This window comes from Saccopteryx bilineata, chromosome 6 (assembly GCF_036850765.1).
Source record: "Saccopteryx bilineata isolate mSacBil1 chromosome 6, mSacBil1_pri_phased_curated, whole genome shotgun sequence".
Classification (NCBI taxonomy): Eukaryota; Metazoa; Chordata; class Mammalia; order Chiroptera; family Emballonuridae; genus Saccopteryx; species Saccopteryx bilineata.
The window spans coordinates 190,414,686-190,429,037 of NC_089495.1; the positions used below are offsets into that span (position 1 = coordinate 190,414,686).

Below are 14,352 nucleotides of genomic sequence, written 5' to 3' on the forward strand. Positions count from 1 at the left end.
TGTGTTTCCTTAATTCCGCACCGTTATTTGGAAGCTGCGCTGGTCCGCGGCACACAGGCCCCAGGATGAGGGGTCCAGGCCCTCCCTGGGGTGACTGCACGCAGGTCCCAAGCTGAGGGGTCCAGCATATATATATATATATATATATATATATATATATATATATATACATATATATATATATTTTTTTTTTTAACTTTGGAATTTGGTTGGAGGTTAGCAGAAGGGAGGCTTGCACTGAAGCTAATGATGAACACAGTGTAATATTTTAAAATAGAATTTTTGAACCACTCTAAAGACTTAACGTGCCTCTTAGCTAATGTTATAATTGTATCATATTACTCGGGTTCAAGTTCTCCCTTCTAAGAATAACAGGGACTGAAGAGATTTTGGGACATTTGCCATCTCCTGCTGCTGAGTGTCCGTCATAATTCGTTTTTTGCAACATAGCCATTTTTCTTTTAAGTTCATTCTGTGCTCCAGTAAGGAGGAGGATCATGATCCTTCTCCAAGTCCTCCGTACTCTTTGTGAACTGTTCACATGAACTGTTTAATTGTTTTCAGCCCCTGGCTCTGAACAACTCTAGGTTGTTGAAAAACCTTTTGTTGCTGTCGAACCACATTAGCTAGTTTTCCTTTATGTTCCTCAGCTTTCTGCACATCTGTCTCCTGCGGCTAAAACAAAGTCAGAAACTGCTGAGAATGTTCTTGGTTCAGCTGCCTTTGATCTTGTTGGGTTTTTCCAAATATGTTCAATTTTATGGGTACTGCCTTTGAGAGAAGCTATACATTTGCTATACATTGCTTGTCCTTTTCTCTTTGCAAGAAGAGCATTGTTAATGTCAGCTCCACGTTTTCCCAGCATATTCTGTACTTCACCCCTCCTCCCCCATATCTTCAACTATTCCTGCAGAAATCCTTCTCTTCCCAAACTTATCAATCACCGGAGTCTTCGCATCAGTAACATCCTCCTCTCAATTAGTCAGAACTTTTTTATCTTCTTTCTCAAGGTCAAAGGTTCTGACACCTGATGTCTTCCGAGGTTTATTGGTGTGGTTTCTTCCGGAGGGCACCATATTTAGAAATTTTCTGACTGACATATCCACTTTGCTGCTGACACTCCTCTGAGGAAACACCCTCTATATTTTGGAAACTAGACTTTATATCAGATATGTAACTTGCAATTATTTCCTCACTTCTATGGGCTGTCATTACCCTTTCTTGATGATGTCCTTTGATGCCCAATTGTTTTTAATTTTGATGAAGTCCAGCATATCTATTTCTTTTCTTAAATGAGAAGCAGGGTGGCAGAGAGACAGGCTCCCATGTGCACTATGACCAAGACCCACCTGGCAAGCCCCTTATGGGGTGATGCTCTGCCCTTCTGTGGTCATTGCTCTGTTGCTCAGCAACTGAGCTATTTTAGCACCTGAGGTAAGGCTATGGAGCCATCCTCAGTGCCCCAGGCCAACTTGCTGCAACCCAGGCATGGCTGCAGGAGAGGAAGAGAAATAGAGAGACAGAAGGGAGAAGGGGTAGAGGTGAAGAAGCAGATGGTCGCTTCTCCTGTGTGCCCTGACGCAGAATCAAACCTGGGACTTCCACACACTGGGCCGACACTCTACTGCTGAGCCAACCGGCCAGAGCCTATATCTATTTTTTCTTTGCTGGCTTGTGCTTTATTCTTTCTTTTGTTGGCCATGCTTTTAGTGTCATATATAAGAATCCACTGCCAAATCCAAGGTCACACAAAAAATACCCCTATGTCTTCTGTTATTGTTATGGTTGTGGCTCTTCTGTTGAGGTCAGTGATCCATTCTGAGTTCTTTCTTGGGAAGGAAGGAACTCGGTGGGAAGGAAAGGTCCATATGTTTACGTAGCAATAGCCAGTTGTCCCAGCACAAATACTACATCTTGTGGATACCTTCAGGTCTGATTTTCAAAGGCATCTCTGAAGCCTGAAAAGATTTACACACACCTCCTCTAGTGCTCTATGATTTTTCAAAATCCCAGTCTTCTTCACTATAGGCCTATGACCCTGGCAGGGCATCTCACCGCACAGAGCCTTCCTGGCCTAAAGCTGTAAAAGGAGAATTAACACTAACAGCACATTCTCCCTGGCTTCCCCTGAGCACCCAGTGAGGATGAATGCAAAGTGCTCAGTGTGATAACTGAAACATGTCCGACGAAGGTAGATCATTATTATTTATAATTACATTATTGACCATTATAATTATTATTCCATTCCTACCACTGTTATCAAGGTGATGAGTTGAAAGGACTTTTGTCCTTTGAAATGCCAATCTCTGTTGCTTGCTAATGATATAGGGAGAAAGTCTGAATTATTCTCCTGAAGGGAACTCACTGGCTTTGGGGAGCAATTTATAGTAAGTGCAAAGTACAAGGTCAAAGAGGGAGAAACACCGAGGCTCAGACGCTTTCAGGAATCACTTGTTCTCGCTCTCACACATGCTTTCTCACCCTCTATGGCAGTGGTCCCCAACCCCCGGGCCGCAGACCGGTACCGGTCCGTGGGCCACTTGGAAAGAATAAATAACTTACATTATTTCCGTTTTATTTATATTTAAGTCTGAACGATGTTTTATTTTTTTTTAAAATGATGAGATTCCCTGTTACATCCATCTAAGACTCACTCTTGACGCTTGTCTCAGTCACATGATACATTTATCCGTCCCACCCTAAAGGCCGGTCTGTGAAAATATTTTCTGACATCAAACCGGTCCGTGGCCCAAAAACGGTTAGGGACCACTGCTCTATTGTACATGACCTCTATCTTCACCAGTGACCAGACTGGGTCGAACTTAACCCCCTCAATAGCACCTCTGCCACTCTGCCACTGTCTTTGGATGAGCTGGAGAGCACGTTTGGAAAATAATATAAATAGTCAAACTTTTTTTTTTTTTCTGAAGCTGGAAACAGGGAGAGACAGTCAGACAGACTCCCACATGCGCCTGACCGGGATCCACCCAGCACGCCCACCATGGGGCGACGCTCTGCCCACCAGGGGGCGATGCTCTGCCCATCCTGGGCGTCACCATGTTGCGACCAGAGCCACTCTAGCGCCTGGGGCCGAGGCCAAGAAGCCAACCCCAGCGCCCGGGCCATCTTTGCTCCAATGGAGCCTTGGCTGCGGGAGGGGAAGAGAGAGACAGAGAGGAAAGCGCGGCGGAGGGGTGGAGAAGCAAATGGGCGCTTCTCCTGTGTGCCCTGGCTGGGAATCGAACCCGGGTCCTCCGCACACTAGGCCGACGCTCTACCGCTGAGCCAACTGGCCAGGGCCAAACTTTTAGAAACAAAAGTATGATAAATCCTCGGGATCTAGGGCTTGGCAAAAAGTTCCGAGACTTGACACCAAAGGCACAGTCCATAAAAGGAAAAGGTGAGCGAGGGGACATCAGTAAAAGTGAAGGCATTTGCTCTGTGAACAATCCCATCACGAGGATGAAAAGACAAGCTATGGCCTGTGGAATATATTTGCAGATTACATACCCAACAAAGGAATAGTGGTGGACGTGAGGGATCCTTGCAGTGGCAGGATACATAAAGAACTCTTGAATCTCTCAACAGCAAAATAAATATCCCAATTAGAAAAGGAGTAAAAGAGGCCCTGGCCGGTTGGCTCAATGGTAGAGCGTCGCCTGGCGTGCGGAAGTCCCGGGTTCGATTCCCGACCAGGGCACACAGTAGAAGCGCCCATCTGCTTCTCCACCCCTCCCCCTCTCCTTCCTCTCTGTCTCTCTCTTCCCCTCCGGCAGCCAAGGCTCCATTGGAGCAAAAGATGGCCTGGGCGCTGGGGATGGCTCCTTGGCCTCTGCCCCAGGCGCTAGAGTGGCTCTGGTCGTGACAGAGCAACGCCCCGGATGGGCAGAGCATCGCCCCCTTGTGGGCATGCCAGGTAGATCCCAGTTGGGCGCATGCGGGAGTCTGTCTGACTGCCTCCCCATTTCCAGCTTCAGAAAAATAAAAAAAGAAAAAAAAGAAAAAAAAAAGAAAAGGAGTAAAATACCGAGAGAGTTTACCAAAAAAGATCCGCAGAGGGAAAATAAGCCCCGAAAAGATGTACAACATCACTAGCAATCAGGGAAATGCAAAAATAGATCGCCAGGAAATATCACACACCAATCAGAAGAGAGGGGGAAAAAACAAAAAAGATAGTGACAGCAGCAAATGCTAGTGAGGATGTGGAAAAAGTAGTTCAGCCTGACCAGGCGGTGGCGCAGTGGATAGAGTGTCGGGCTGGGATGCGGAAGGACCCAGGTTCGAGACCCCGAGGTCTCCAGCTTGAACGCAGGCTCATCTGGTTTGAGCAAAAAGCTCACCAGCTTGAGCCCAAGGTCGCTGGCTCCAGCAAGAGGTTACTCAGTCTGCTGAAGGCCCACGGTCAAGGCACATATGAGAAAGCAATCAATGAACAACTAAGGAGTTGCAACATGCAACAAAAAACTAATGATTGATGCTTCTCATCTCTCTGTTTCTGTCTGTCTGTCCCTGTCTGTCCCTCTCTCTGACTTTCTCTCTGTCTCTGTAAAAAAAAAAAAAAAGTAGTTCACCCATATGATGTTGGTAGGAACGTGAAATGTGACAGCCACTCTGGAAAACAAGTTTGGCATTTTCTTAAAAAAACAAAAAAACAAAACAGCCTGACCTGTGGTGGCGCAGTGGATAAAGCGTCGACCTGGAAATGCTGAGGTCGCCGGTTCGAAACCCTGGGCTTGCCTGGTCAAGGCACATATGAGAGTTGATCCTTCCTGCTCCTCCCTCCCCCTTCTCTCTCTCTCTCTCTCTCTCTTTCTCTCTCCTCTCTAAAAAAAAATTTAATAAAATAAAATAAAAAAAACAACTACATTGCCCCTACCGTATAACCCAGCAATTGCCTTACTGGTCATTGATCCCAGAGATACGAGATTTACATTCACACAAAAATCTGTGCATGAACAAGGCCCTGGCCGGTTGGCTCAGTGGTAGAGCGTCGGCCTGGCGTGCAGAAGTCCCGGGTTCGATTCCCCGCCAGGGCACACAGGAGAGGCGCCCATCTGCCTCTCCACCCCTCCCCCTCTCCTTCCTCTCTGTCTCTCTCTTCCCCTCCCGCAGCGAGGCTCCATTGGAGCAGGGATGGCCTGGGCGCTGGGGATGGCTCCTTGGCCTCTGCACCAGGCGCTAGAGTGGCTCTGGTCGCGGTGGAGCGGCGCCCCGGAGGGGCAGAGCATCACCCCTGGTGGGCGTGCCGGGTGGATCCCGGTAGGGCACATGCGGGAGTCTGTCTGACTGTCTCTCCCCGTTTCCAGCTTCAGAAAAATACAAAAAAAAAAATTTTTTTTTGAGAAAAAAATCTGTGCATGAACATTTGATAGCAGCTCTGTTCACGATAGGCACAAACTGGACACCACGCACATGTGCTTCAACAGGTGAGTGGTTCAACTGTGGTGCACACACACTGTGGGGTAGGACTGGGCAGTGAAGAGCAACAAGCTGTTGGTGCACTCAGCAGCCTGATGATATGCGTGAAAGAAAGCCAATCCAAGAAGGTTACATATTATATGAGTCCATTAATAGAACATCCTTGAAATGACCAAACTATCCTTAGTTATTATTTTTTTAATTTTTATTTTATTTATTCATTTTAGAGAGGAGAGAGGGAGAGGAAGAGAGACAGAGAGAGAGAGAGGAGAGAGAGACGGGGGGAGGAGCTGGAAGCATCAACTCCCATATGTGCCTTGACTAGGCAAGCCCAGGGTTTCGAACCGGCGACCTCAGCATTTCCAGGTCGACGCTTTATCCACTGCGCCACCACAGGTCAGGCCCCGACCAAACTATCCTTACAAGCGGAGAACAGATTAGTGGTTGCCAGGGTTCAGGGACAGAGTTGGAGGATGGAAAGGGGTTGGCTCTGAAGGGGCAACAGGTGGGATCCTGGTGGTGATGGGTGCTCTGTGCTGTCTGCATCAATGTCAACCTCCCGGCTGTGATATTGAACTATAGTTTTGTTGTGTTTTTTTTTTATTCATTTTTAGAGAGGAGAGAGAAGAGAGAGAGGGAGAGAGAGAGAGAAAGGGGGAGGAGCTGGAAGCATCAACTCCCATATGTGCCTTGACCAGGCAAGCCCAGGGTTTTGAACCGGCAACCTCAGTGTTTCCAGGTTGATGCCTTATCCACTGAACCACCACAGGTCAGGCTGAACTATAATTTTATAACATGTTACCATTATGAGAACTGGGTCAAGGGTATACGGGCCCTATTTTTTTTTTTTTTTTTTTGTATTTTTCTGAAGCTGGAAACGGGGAGAGACAGTCAGACAGACCCCCGCATGCGCCCGACCGGGATCCACCTGGCTCGCCCACCAGGGGTGACGTTCTGCCCACCGGGGGGCGATGCTCTGCCCCTCCGGGGCATTGCTCTGCCGCGACCAGAGCCACTCTAGCGTCTGGGGCAGAGGCCAAGGAGCCATCCCCAGCGCCCGGGCCATCTTTGCTCCAATGGAGCCTTGGCTGCGGGAGGGAAAGAGAGAGACAGAGAGGAAGGAGAGGGGGAGGGGTGGAGAAGCAAATGGCGCTTCTCCTGTGTGCCCTGGCCGGGAATCGAACCCAGGTCCCCCGCACACCAGGCCGACACTCTACCGCTGAGCCAACCGGCCAGGGTGGCCCTATTATTTCTTACAACTGCATGTGAATCTACAAGTATCTCAAAAATAAAAATTTAAGTAAATATACATGTATGTTTATGTATACATATACATACATACATATAAAATATTGAATTATATCAAATTATTGTGTTTCTATGTCAAAAATGGTCTAATATTGATTGGTACTTTTACATGGGTCAACCTAGCATTCTTTCCCACTCAGCCGAGTGGGTAGCATCCAGAACACAGTTTGACAGCTTGCTGCTTCGTTTCACCCTCACTCATAGAAATACTCTGTATCAGCACAAACACAGCTGCCTCCAGCTGCAGAAGCATAATGCCATATCCTAGATGGCCATCACTTATTTGGACAGTTTCCTCTAATGGCCATTTTGGTTGTTTCCATTAGTTAGCTTTTACATACAATGTTGCAGTATATTTCCTTGTACATATATCATTTGTCCTGTGCTCCCGTGGAGTCTTTCTGATGAATTTCCAGCAGACTGATTGTTAGGTCAAAGGATATGTACATCTTTTACTTGAGTACATGTTGCCAAATACGCCCCGAGGAAGTAGAACTAATTTTCACGCCCACCCATGGAGGTCAGGTATAGAGATTCTACTGCCCCATACTTTGCAAAGACAATGTTATTTAACTTTGGTGTCTGCTAGATAAATTTAAAATAAAAAAAGGGATATCTTATAGTAAATTATATTTGCATTTTTCTCATAATGCCTAGAGGTCAAAATTCTTTTTATACAGCTTGCAAACCTAATCTACAGTATTCATTTGCCATCTCCTAAAGGGATGTTGTTGTGTATTTCTTTTTATCACATAGAGCATTTGCATACAGTGTATATGCAGCAGAAGATTAAGAAATATTTGAACTAGCGTGCGGAGGACCCGGGTTCGATTCCCGGCCAGGGCACACAGGAGAAGCGCCCATTTGCTTCTCCACCCCTCCGCCGCGCCTTCCTCTCTGTCTCTCTCTTCCCCTCCCGCAGCCAAGGCTCCATTGGAGCAAAGATGGCCTGGGCACTGGGGATGGCTCTGTGGCCTCTGCCCCAGGCGCTAGAGTGGCTCTGGTTGCAACATGGCGACACCCAGGATGGGCAGAGCATCGCCCCCTGGTGGGCGTGCTGGGTGGATCCCGGTCGGGCGCATGCGGGAGTCTGTCTGACTGTCTCTCCCTGTTTCCAGCTTCAGAAAAAAGAAAAAAAAAAGAAATATTTGAAGATTAGTCTCCGCACCCTGACACAAGCATCCACCCCTCTGAGCCTCCTCCTCTCCTCCTCAGGCTACAATAGACAGAATGATAATGAGAAATTAGAAATGTACTGTAAGATGACTAGCAAATGGAATTGAATAGCGGGGGGTGGGTCAAAGAAAGCTGAGGGCTGCTTTGCCTAAACTTTTGGGAATATTTTTATAGGCTTCTGGGCCCCTAGACTCAAGGATCTATGAGTTTTGCATGATCCAAAGAAAAATATGGAATTCATAAATGACTATAAAATGTATCATGCTAACTGGCACCTGTCACTGAACTGAACATTTTTTTTTTTTAAATGAGAAGAGGGGAGACAGTGAGACAGCCTCTCGCATGTGGTCTGACCAGGATGACCCGGCAACCCCATCTGGGGCCGATGTTCAAGTACCAAGCTACTTTTAGCACCCTAACCTGCCATGCTTGGACCAATCGAACCACTCACTGGCTGTGGGAGAGGAAGAGATGGGGGAGAGGGAGGAGAGAAGCAAATGTTCACTTCTCCTGTATGCCCTGACCAGGAATTGAAGCCGGAACATCCATATGCCAGGCTGACGCTCTATCCACTGAGCCATTGGCTAGGGCCTATAACAAAATTTAAAGGGCTGTTTATTATACCTGGTCACTTAACATAAACAATGAGACATTCACTAAAACAGTTGTTAAAACATTCATTGAACTCTTAACCAATAACAAATACACAAGAGAAGGGTACAAACTTCTTATTTGGAAAACGGGTTGGATTCAGGCTGATAAGCCTTTTATGCACTCATGAATGCTAATTAAGAAGATAGGAACATTCCAGATGTTTACTCCCTCTCTATTCCCCCCCCACCCCCCATCCCTCCTTCGGTGCTCCTTGATAACCACCGTGGCCCTTGGAAACCTCTTTTATTAAGCTGTCCCATTGTATGCTAAGTTATGGTGGGCTCAGGACTGATCCCTTCACAAAAGTCCTTTGTTTGGGGATTCTCTCTATAAACTGGGACTCAGTGAATTATGTCTCTTCCAGGAAGCCTTCCTTAGCCGATTATATTTACCTAAACAAGCATTATTTTTTGCCTTGTTTTCCTTTCCTCATTGTCTCAAGCATAATTCAGATCTCAGGAAAGCATGAGGAAGATAAGGAAACTGCTAGGAAACAAGGTATTTCTGGCTTTTCTACTATGTAAATGATTGAGGTTTTTGTAACAACCATGTGGCACTTTCGGATAAATTCTATTTCCCAGGTGTTGGGCAGAGGCCTACAGCCCCTGGAGACACATGAAATGTTCTAATTTTGACCTGTTTTCCTTGTCTGCTGTTGCTGTTCACTTCGGTTTTTATTTGGCTTTTATTTCAGTAGCATGGGGGAGGGAGGGAAAGGAAGGATGAAACCAACTATTTCCTGGTCATCATTTGTATCCTACAATAAAATCTGTATTATTATTATTATTATTTTTTAAATACAGCAGTTTGGGAGATGGTTTAAAAGCAAAATTACAGAAAATTTTTATTTTTATTCTTAGTTAGGGTATTCTCTTTAAAGAAAACTGGTGGGACCTTTAAGAATAAAGGCTGAGCCACATTAAAATGAGAGCAGCCGAGAACGAAATGGCAATAAAGGGCGTGTTGGGGGATGTGTGGGTGTCCCCTTAGGACCGGGGAACATCCCTCTCCTTCCATGAAAAGCAGCTTTCTTTTCATGGGAAACCCGGCCCCTGGGTTATTAGGCTCACAATGAGTTCCCCAGATGGAGTTCCCGTGAGTGCGGATTCTCAGAGGAATAAAGAGAACCCTAGAGGCTTCTGTTTGTTTTGTTTTGTTCTTGTTTCAGTCGAGTTTTGAATTAGGTAATGCTGCCAAGTGATCCAAAATCACAAAGTCTAACAAACAGTGAAAAAGTCCCTTAACTACTACTATCCTGCAGCCTGTTTCTCTTCTCATAGTGACCGCCCCCAGCTCGTTCTGCATGGTCTTCAGGGCTAGATGGTGCCTGCAGAAGCGAGTCTAAACAGCTACTCCGAGCGGGCCCTTTCGACACAATGTCGGCATACCTTACAGATTGTGTGGCTCTCCTTCTTTCTTCCGTGACCCCCTTGATTGTGGCCATTGTTCCATCTCAATACCTATAGAGCTCATCAATCTTTTCTATGGCTACATAGTGTTCCACTGTAAATGTACCTTAATCTATTTAACCGGCCCCAATTGATGGGGCTGGAGGGACTCTTTGATCTTTTGCTATTACAAACAGTGCTCCCTTGACTAATCTTAGTCGGACATCATTTCACACATGTGTGAGTAATTCTGCCGGGTGCATCTCTCCGAGTGGAATTGGTAGATCAAAGAGTTTATTAGCCCATTTGTGGAGAGGAAGGACCCGAGGTGCCCGTGTTATTTACAAGGCTGGCTTTTCATGCCTTCAGTTTCACAGCCTTCATATTTAAATTTAAGATACCCATGTAATACATTAACAGGTCCTCCCTGTGGATTAAACCAATAAATAAACAATCCAGAAGGATAGAGGGTAACGTGTGGCAGTCTCCCTCGTGAATTCCCAGCCCCCTAGCCGTCAACATCACATTTCCCTTCCCTTCTGAAGTTAACCGCTGTGCGCAGTTAGTGCATATAATTCCACACCTTCCTGTGCAATTAGTTTGCATTCATATCTAGTCACCACTTGCTCGCCGTGGGGGATTGGTTCCCGGACTGCCAATGGATACCAAAATCCAAATATGCTCAAGTCCCTTAAATGAAATGGCGACACGGCACGGTGTTTGCCTGTTGCCTACACACATTCTACCGTATATGTACTTTAAATCCTCTCTAGATTGCTTCCAATATGTAAGTCCGTGTAAATGCTGTGTACATAGTTGTTATACTGTGATGTTTAGGGAAGAACGACAACCGAAATAGTTTGTACTGTTCGGTCCAAATGCAATTGCCGTCGGTCCAGCTGCACAGAACACGCCAGCAACAAGGTTGCTTTTCTTCAATCTGAGGTCGGCTGAACCCACGGATACGGAACCTGCAGATAAGGAAGGCCAACTGTATAAAATTTTTTAAAAGAAAGGAAGGAAAGAAGAAGGGCCATCTGTACCTGTTTCTCTTTTCTTTTCTTTTTCTTTCTTTTTTTTTTTTTTTGGTACCTATTTCTTCTGTGTGGGTCTAGAATAGACTCATAGCTAGGTAGATAGATGTAATCCACACATAGGTGTTTATGTGTGTGTACATAAATATAAAAGTTTACAGTCATGTTTGTCAGACCTTTCTGTGCCAAAGAGTCCCCTATGGATTGTGCTAAAATGCAGGTTCAGATTTGGGGGGGGGGGTCTGAGGTTCCCCGTGTCTAACGAGCTCCCAGATATTGCAGGTGTGGCTGAGTTTGGGTGGTGGTGTTTTTTTAGCGTCATTGTTGGTTCTTAATTTGTTTCATTTTTTACGTAAATGAGATCATCCCTGCTTTTGGTTGTGCAGCTAGCTCACTTTTTCCCAGGCCGGGTCATTTGGGAAGGCGGTAGAGATAAGCCCTAACAGGCCGCGTGCATGTAGCGATACCGTAAACTTTTACGAAAGAAATACCGCTGTAAGTAATTGATTTTCAATCTGGGAAGCTTCTGCAACATTCCCGAATTGAGTGAACTGCATTGAAAGGATGTGTGGTGGCGCGAGAAGCAGTTTTTATTTGCTAATGAAATTAAGCGTCAAGTGACATGAGAATTGTTTCTGTTCGGCTCCTGACCCTCTCTTGGCACTGAGCAATCAGACAGTCTGTCGAGAATGGAGCAGACAGGCGGATAGAAGGAGAAAGGAGATGCTAGTTCCTTCACACAATTCACTCCACTGGCCTAGAAAGTTTTCCATGGGGCATTTAATTAGCATAGAGAAAAACAAATAGGGCCACAAAGTCCTCTCGTCAATGTACAGACCTCTGTGTCATCCTCACCTGTGCAAGGGAGGGGCGGATTGATTGAACTCAGGAAGGTCACCGAAGGGCACAGCAGGGTTGGTCGTTGCTCTAGCCCAGTGGTCCCCAACTTTTTTGGGGCCACGGACCGGTTTAATGTCAGAAAATATTTTCACGGACTGGCCTTTAGGGTGGGACGGATAAATGCACAAAATAAAATTATGCGACTGGCATAAAAACTGTAGTATTTTTAAATATAATTGTCGAACTTACGAGACAAGTGTCAAGAGTGAGTCTTAGGCGGATGTAACAAAGGGAATCTGATCATTTAAAAAAAATAAAACATCGTTCAGACTTAAATATAAATAAAACGGAAATAATGTAAGTTATTTATTCTTTCTCTGCGGACTGGTACCAAATGGCCCACGGACGGGTACCAGTCCACGGCCCAGGGGTTGGGGACCACTGCTCTAGTCACTTGCCCTGGACGCCAGGGACCCTCCACGTCCCTGCTCCTCCCTCGTGCACTGCGCCACCTCATCTCCAGGCTACCTCAGGACTCTATCCATATGCACTTCCCTTGCTCCCTATCAGCCCTCAGAGGCCAGACGAAAGGCCTTTCCCAGGTAGGCCTCTGTCTTCCCCTCCAGCCTCATGGCACTAAGGACTTCAGTTCCATTTACTCATCCAATTACCTATAAGATCGTGCTGTTCCCTGTGCCTGGGATGCTCTTCCTGCCCACTTCACCCATTACCTCATCCTACAGGTTTCAGCTCAAAGGTCCCTTCCTCAGAAGGGCCCCCTTCTCTCCCTCTCTAACCCAACTCTCCCATCAGCACCCTGAACCTCCTCCTCATACCCGATGCCCCAGAGTGGAATGGTAGCTCTCTACACACCTGGTAGTGACTGTGATTGAGCTCCATCTCCCTCCAGTAGACCACGGGTTCCATGAGGTCGGCTGTGACGTCCCAGTGCGAACCATAGGGCTCAGCGTGGAATAGGTAGGCGGGTGATAATTCGGTTGTTTGAAGAAAGGGAGGAGGGAAGACTCCAGACACGCTGGCTGTTAATATTGTGGTTGACACGTTGACTGAAATGATTTTATGAAGATGGTGAGGGACAAGGTGACAGATTGGGGCGGATGGGTTGGGTTGGTGAAGTGGCCAGAATGCTCAGCTAGGACCTTTCCGTGCAGCTGAAGGTAATAATGGCACCTCGAGGGTCACCTGGGGTGACCGCATCTTGCCGAGGCTGGTACTTGCAGGAAGAAAGAACAGCCCCTGCTTACATTTCAAGGCAGTAAGTATCTTGAGGCCAAAGCACTCCCAAGGGAGTAGGAGTCACCAGATCCTACAGGCCGCAGTCTGGTGACTACGAGAGGGAAAGGGGGTGGGGGAGGCAGAAGAGGGGAAAGGGGGATAAATGGTGAAGGAAAGAGACTTGACTTGGGGTGGTGAACACTCAATACAATATACAGAATTGTACACCTGAAACCTATATAACTTTATTAGTCAATGTCACCCCAATAAATTCAATTAAAAACAAAAGAGTCAACCAAATCCAACCAATCTTAAGGAACAGTGTGGGGTGGTGAAGAACACCCACTCGGGTCATTTGGCTCCACCCCAGGTTTACCTTGTCTCGGCCAGCCTTCTCTGTGACCTGTCCCAAGTTACAGACCACCTGTGACCTCAGTGTACAAAGATGGCAATAATCATGGGGTACACCGTAGATTAGATTGGTCAATACACCTGCAGCACCAGGTGCTGTCAGGTGTTCAAGGAACAGCATGTTCCATTGTCCAAGCCAGGGGTCCCCAAACTTTTTACACAGGGGGCCAGTTCACTGTCCCTCAGACCGTTGGAGGGCCGGACTATAAAAAAAACTATGAACAAATCCCTATGCACACCGCACATATCTTATTTTAAAGTAAAAAAACAAAACGGGAACAAATACAATATTTAAAATAAAGAACAAACCTGACCTGTGGTGGCGCAGTGGATAAAGCATCGACCTGGAATGCTGAGGTCGCTGGTTCAAAACCCCGGGCTTGCCTGGTCAAGGCACATATGGGAGTTGATGCTTCCTGCTCCTTCCCCCTTCTCTCTCTCCTCTCTCTCTAAAAATGAATAAATAAATAAATAAAAATAAAGAACAAGTAAATTTAAATCAACAAACTGACCAGTATTTCAATGGGAACTATGCTCCTCTCACTGACCACCAATGAAAGAGGTGCCCCTTCTGGAAGTGCAGAGGGGGCTGGATAAATGGCCTCAGGGGGCCGCATGCAGCCCATGGGCCGTAGTTTGGGGACCCCTGGTCCAAGCCAACCAAAGGACAACCTGGGGACTCAGACTGAGGAATAAACCAAAGCAAAACTGCGGGTGAGGTCATTTCGTAACTCCAAGGCGAAGACTGGCAAAACCCTCTGCCTCTAACAGAACCAACTGAGCACCAAATGTGCAGCCCTAAAATCTGAAGGCTTGATCATTTGTTCATCTTTTCTTTCTTTCTTTTTTTTCTATTTATTTTTGTTCACTGCTCTACCCTCAGTGCC

General features: G+C 46.5%; 1 pseudogene; it reads right to left on the reverse strand.

Moving 5' to 3' along the window:
• Window positions 1–348: 348 nt before the first annotated feature.
• LOC136309433 (synaptonemal complex protein 3 pseudogene) lies at window positions 349–1,076 on the reverse strand (annotated as a pseudogene).
• Window positions 1,077–14,352: the final 13,276 nt, after the last annotated feature.